At 28.8% G+C, this 6,305-nt stretch overlaps 1 long non-coding RNA gene across 1 annotated transcript; it reads right to left on the minus strand.

The window, feature by feature from the left end:
* Positions 1 to 3,113: 3,113 nt before the first annotated feature.
* Positions 3,114 to 5,627, minus strand: LOC120354745. The gene is made up of 2 exons (XR_005573102.1): positions 4,346 to 5,627; positions 3,114 to 3,533 (listed from the first exon to the last, which is right to left on the minus strand). It is a non-coding gene; the product is annotated as an uncharacterized LOC120354745 (long non-coding RNA).
* Positions 5,628 to 6,305: the final 678 nt, after the last annotated feature.

The following is a 6,305-nucleotide window of genomic DNA, read 5'->3' on the forward strand; positions in this document are numbered from 1 at the left end:
GGGCTTTTGTGCAACGGACATTAAATTGGTTGAATGGAAGTGTTACAGTGATATTTATAAGAAATCTATTCAACCATACATAAAGCTGGATTCTCACAATGATATCAGTGAAAGTGAAAATATAATGTCCATGGGTTTTAATGAGACAATACATACTTGCTCGACCGTGCTGTGTGTGAATAGTCCAATCAGAACTCATGCAAATTATATTTTCACTGTGCCGGTAACTTTCACTGATACAGATAAATGTACTGTACGGGAATCCAGCTTAAGGCTTTCCGTTCTACCTATGCTAACAGTGGTTTGAATAAACAAACAAGAGATTAAGTTGATTTTTGCGTTTTTTATTAAAAACGAAATTTACTTAAGCTGGGTTTACACCAAAGTTATTGACAAAATGTTAATAACTTTATCCTTATAGATCCTATTAGATTGAACGGAACTTGACAAACACATGTGTTCATCATGTGTATGATAAGTTAAGTTCAATCTAATAGAATCTATAAGGATTAACATTTTGTTATCAACTTTGATGTAAACGCAGCTTTACTGTTAAGTTATTGAAAATTAACTTGATAAAATAATGTACAAAGATTTTAAACAATACGTTTCTTTATTTAGAAATGAAACAATTAAAAATTGAGTTTGTTATTTTATATTTTTTGAAAACATATGTTTCAGTAAACATAATATGACTAACTTCTATTAATCAATAATTTTATTACAAACTACAGTTTACAATAGTTGGCCTCCTCAACACCCCTTATAGCCAACCCTAACCACCTCTAGTAAATAACAATAGAAAAATTACAAAGTTATAATAAATTTAATTACAAACTAAAAGGAAAAACGTTTACAACAGCTAGATTGAACAAATTTGTTTACAGACAAAAAGTTATATAGAAAAAATACAAAGTTATAAGAAATTTAATTACAAACTAAAAGCAAAAAAGTTTACAACAGATTGAAAAAAATTAATAACAGGCGAATATTTTTATATCAATTTCCAAAATAAATTTTAATTGAATCGTATAAGCTGAGCTTTGGCTTCAGTTGAAGTTACAATAAATTCACTTACAAACTAAAGTTTACAATTTATAGTTGGCATCCTCAAAACCCCTTATAGCCAACCCTAACCACCTCTAATAAATAACAATAGAAAAATTACTTATAGAAAATTACAATAGAAAAGTTACAATAAATCTAATTGAAAACTAGAAGAAAGAAAGTTTACAACAGTTGGAGTGAACAAATTTGATTACAGACAAAATTATATGAATTTTCCCTAGTATTTTCCCTGGTATTTAACCCTAACCATCTCTAGTAAATTACAATAGAACAATTACTAAGCTACAATGAATTTAATTACAAACTAAAAGGAAAAAGTTAACAGTTGGATTTCACAAATTTAATAACAGGCAAATATTTAAATGAATTTCCAACTGTGACTTCTGCTATAACTTTGCAGACGTCACAGTTGGAAATTCATATGAATATTCCCCTCTTATTGAAGTTGTTCAATACAATATCCAAAATACATAATTATTTCAACTGAATGGCATGATCAAAATATAAAATGAATATTCTAATTTTAAAATTATTATTCAAAAAAGGAAAAATTAAAAAGAAACAATAATTGTGATGTAGTCCACCCACCATGAGCTGAGCGATGGCTTAACAAGTGATAATAAATATTACAAGTTAAGTTAAGTATTAACAAGTTGATAAGTATGAACCTAATATCTTCAATGAATTTATTATCAAGTAATTAATTTTAGAGGCAATGAAGTTAGTAGATGATAGAATCAGTTAGGCTTTGACTTGTCAATTTGATGATATTATAGGATTCTATAATCACCTGCTCTAAAACATGGGTTTCCCATAGTTGAGTAGGTTAATTTCCGAAAAAATTCAATTTGTAGTAAATTTCATAAATTGTATTTTTGAATAATTATTATGTACATTTTATTGATTAGATTGTTTATTTGTATATTAATGGAAATGAAATTTATTTGTATTGTATTGTATATAGGATTAAAATTTTTGACAAAATGAGCTAATCTATGGATTCACCAATTATTAGAGCATTGAGCTGTGGCTTGGCAATTGAAATTAGTATTATTTTATCGTTACAGGAATAAATTATAGTATGATTATAGAATCATTAAGGCGTTGGATTGTTGAATTGAAGTAATTAGTATTAATAATTTTGACAGCATGCGCTGAGCTATATGAATTGACAAATTAAAGAAATTGGTTGTAGTATTTTTTTATGAATTATGTAAAAAAAATAGTATTGATAATTTTGACAAGAAGCTTAACAAATTGAAAAAATAGTATTAACCTTTTTTTAATGGCTATTTTGAAGTAATTACTATCAGAGGAATTAATGTTAGAATATGATTTTATGAATTAATGTATTAGAGGAATTTATGTTAAAATAATCATTATTATTACAGTATTATTTATTGTATAAGGCACTATAATCATAAGATATATATATATATATAATAGAATATATAATTCATTATGACATTGGAGGGAAAACTAGGCTGAGCCTGTACTATTTCTCTCCAAAATTTTGATAGAATGTTAATGATGTCCAAAAGTTAAGGTTATTTAATCATCGAATCATCCCTTTGGCTTGTCAATTTTTGAGGAATTAATATAATTGATTTTGATATAAGCTGAGCTATGTCTTAACAAATTGAAGGAGTTATTATTTATATTTTTAATGAATTGAGAAGTAATCACTATTGAAGGAATTGATGTTAGAATGTTATATAATCAGTGAGGCTTTGACTTGTCATTTTGAAGAAATAAGAATTAATCATTCTGACAACATGAACTAAGCTTTGAAGAAATTGGGAGAAATATTTTAAGAGAATTATGAAGTAATATTTTTTTAAAGAATTAGGAAATAATGATATTGGAGGAATCTATGTATGATGTACAGTATGATTATAGTAAGGCTTTGTTTAGTAATTTTGAAAAAATTAGAATCAATAATTTTGACAACTTGAGCTGACATATGACTTGATAACTTGAAGAAATATTATTATTGATATTTTTTAATGAATTGTGAAGTAGACTAATATTAATAGTAGAGGTATATTATATTAATATTAAGTTGATTTAAATATAATTATAGAATCAGTACAGCTTTGGCTTATCAATTTGATGAAATAAGTATTAATCTATTTTTAATGAATTATGGAGTAATTAATATGGATAAAAATGTATGTTAGTATCAATGTGGTTAGTATTATTAAGCATGAGAGATTAAGATTAATCATCTAAACAAACTTTTAAATCCCAGAAAGATCTGGCAACACTTAACAGCTATAACTGGTCTGCATTCACTCACGTTTCAAAAAGAAACACTTCAAGCAATCAATTTGAGGAAGAATAAATTATAGAACAGAACAATATGAAAGATCATAATTCACTAATAAGCCACTAGTGAAATATTCAAATTCGACTGGAGTTATGTTGGTGAGGAGTTTGCAGAGTTTGGAGACAGATTACGCCATCTTGAACAGAATTTCTTCGAACTCCACAGAGAGATAATGAGGTTCAATGGAGATGCAACCGGTCACGTTCCTTTGAGGTTGAACTCACACTTACGCGACTCAGGTCGAGAAGAGACTCGACAGTAGTCGAGAGCATGTGTTTCCAAATGGTGACACTCAGACCAGTCGATTCTAGTCTACGCGACGTCACCATTTCAAAACACATGCTCTCGACTAGAGTCGAGTCTCTTCTCGACCTGAATCGCGTAAGTGTGAGTTGAGCCTAATTCAATAATAATAAAAATAATCACCGGCTATCCGATTAAAAAGTTAATTCTCGAAAAATCTGTAAATTACTTGAATACTATCAGAATAAATTGAACTACAGATTTGAAAGAATCAAAGTGAATTTTAAAATTTAAATTCAAACTAGGAATTACATTTAAAAATTTAATGAGATTAGACTAGAGATTTAAAATAATCAAAGTAAATTTAAAAATAGAAATTCAAACTTGAAGATAAAAGAGAATTCTCCACCAACCTTAATAAAATTAATTCTCCACTAATAGTAAAAAGTTAATAATAATATAATAATAATCACCGGCTATCCAATTGAAAGTTAATTCTCGAAAAAAAACAGTAAATTACTTGAATACTATCAGAATAAATTAAACTATAGATTTGAAAGGATCAATTTGAATTTCAAAATTGAAATTCAAACTAGGAATTGGATTTAAAAATTTAATGAGATTAAACTAAAGATTTAAAATAATCAAAGTAAATTCAAAAATTTAAATTTTAAACTTGAAGATAAAAGAGAATTCTCCACTAACCTTTGAACCATGAAGTAGCGAACCGGTAGCCAAAATTTCGTCTTGAACTTCATACTTTTGAAGCCTACATTCACTTACTAAACTAACTAGATTATCACTCGATGTTATTGCACTACTTATTTCACTGAATCACTAAAATTCACAGATAAAATTAGCGATGTGAGAAAATGGTGACATTTGTAAAGCTTCTCTCTCTTTGTCTTATTCTCAGCCTTTTCCCACTGTGGTGGGGTTGGCGTTTCAGGTCAGTAGCTTCCAGGAGTCTACTTCGATCATGAGCTCCATTTGGTGTTAGTCATAAAAGGCTTCACTCTATAGAAGGTATTATAATCATCCTTTCCATCTATGAGAAAGAAGCTGAAACTTCATTATCTGAAACAGAAATCTCATTAGTTTAACTGGAAAAACACAATACTGTATCAATTTAACCAAACAAAAAAATTATTTCGGATCAGTCGCTCCCAGGATTCCCAATAATGGTCTTCGTTTGGTTTTAGTCCCAAAAGGCTTCACTCTATAGAAGGTATTATAATGTACCTCTCTATCTATGAAAAGGAATCTGAAATCTCATTATCTGAAACAATAAATTTGACAACGTTTACCAACTATATACAGCTCTACTTAATTACAATAGACAATGATATTAGAGAATAAAAATGAAACATGTATAATATTAGACAAATAAAATAAATGCGCCAAAATGAAATAAATAGAAGAATAAGACCTAAGTCAACTATACAATATACATCTATTATACAAAATACAATAAATACAAATAGACCGCCGGGACCACATTGGAAATGAGGATATAAGGCAAGAGCTGGCAGGGTGTCTTTAATATAAACGAAAAAGTTATATCATATCGCAACCAGTGTAGGGAGCATGTGAACAGAATGCCAACAGAAAGGATTCCCTTGAAAATTCTTAACTACCACCCTATAGGAAAAAGAGATACAGGAAGACCTAGGAAAAGATGGCTATAAAATATAAAAGATGAATAACTGATTTAATGATTATTGTAATTTTAGATTGCCGTACTGTGATAGGCTAGATATACAATTATTCTGTTGTGAGTCGGAACAGGCAAGAGCCTAAACCTTGAATGAAGGAAGAAGACATTAAATATACATTCGTCCTGAACTATTGAATAGATATATCAACTTTATCATTATTATTATGATAAATAATAATGGTAAAAATACAATTTGACAAATACATATACAAATATATGTATTTATGATTATGATTTATAATATCATTAAATATTATATCATAGATATTATATTATTTTAATGAATATAGGCCTATTTTATTCCCATAATAATAGAAAATTCCCATTGAATTTATTTATTATAGGGACTCATTCATTACATTTTTCAACATAAGTTTTCAAAGACACTAGGATCTTCTTGATTTAGCACTTGAAAATTTATTGTTATGACACTAAAATGTAATTAAGAGTTGAAAATATAGCTGAAACTCCATAATCTGAAACGAAATATGCTTTTAGTTCAACTGTAACACAGAACTAAAATAATGAGAAATCTAAGGCTCAACTCACACTTACGCGACTCAGGTCGAGAAGAGACTCGACTCTAGTCGAGAGCATGTGTCTCCAAATGGTGACAGTCAGACCAGTCGACTTTAGTCCCCGCGACTGCCACCATTTGAAAACACATGCTCTCGACTAGAGTCGAGTCTCTCCTCGACCTGAGTCGCGTAAGTGTGAGTTGAGCCATTATCTTGAATAAAATAGTAGTGATGATCATTATGGTGCAATGGTGATGATATAATATAAAATGACTATTAAAATTCAAACACGTTCCTAACATCACATTCAAGACATATAAGTGAAAAGTATGCATCAAATAACACATCATTTTAAAATTTACACTAGGAAAAGAGAAGTGGAATCGCTCCATGTTAAGATGAATATTGAAAGAGATGTTGTCAGTTCTAC

Source organism: Nilaparvata lugens, chromosome X, assembly GCF_014356525.2.
Source record: "Nilaparvata lugens isolate BPH chromosome X, ASM1435652v1, whole genome shotgun sequence".
Classification (NCBI taxonomy): Eukaryota; Metazoa; Arthropoda; class Insecta; order Hemiptera; family Delphacidae; genus Nilaparvata; species Nilaparvata lugens.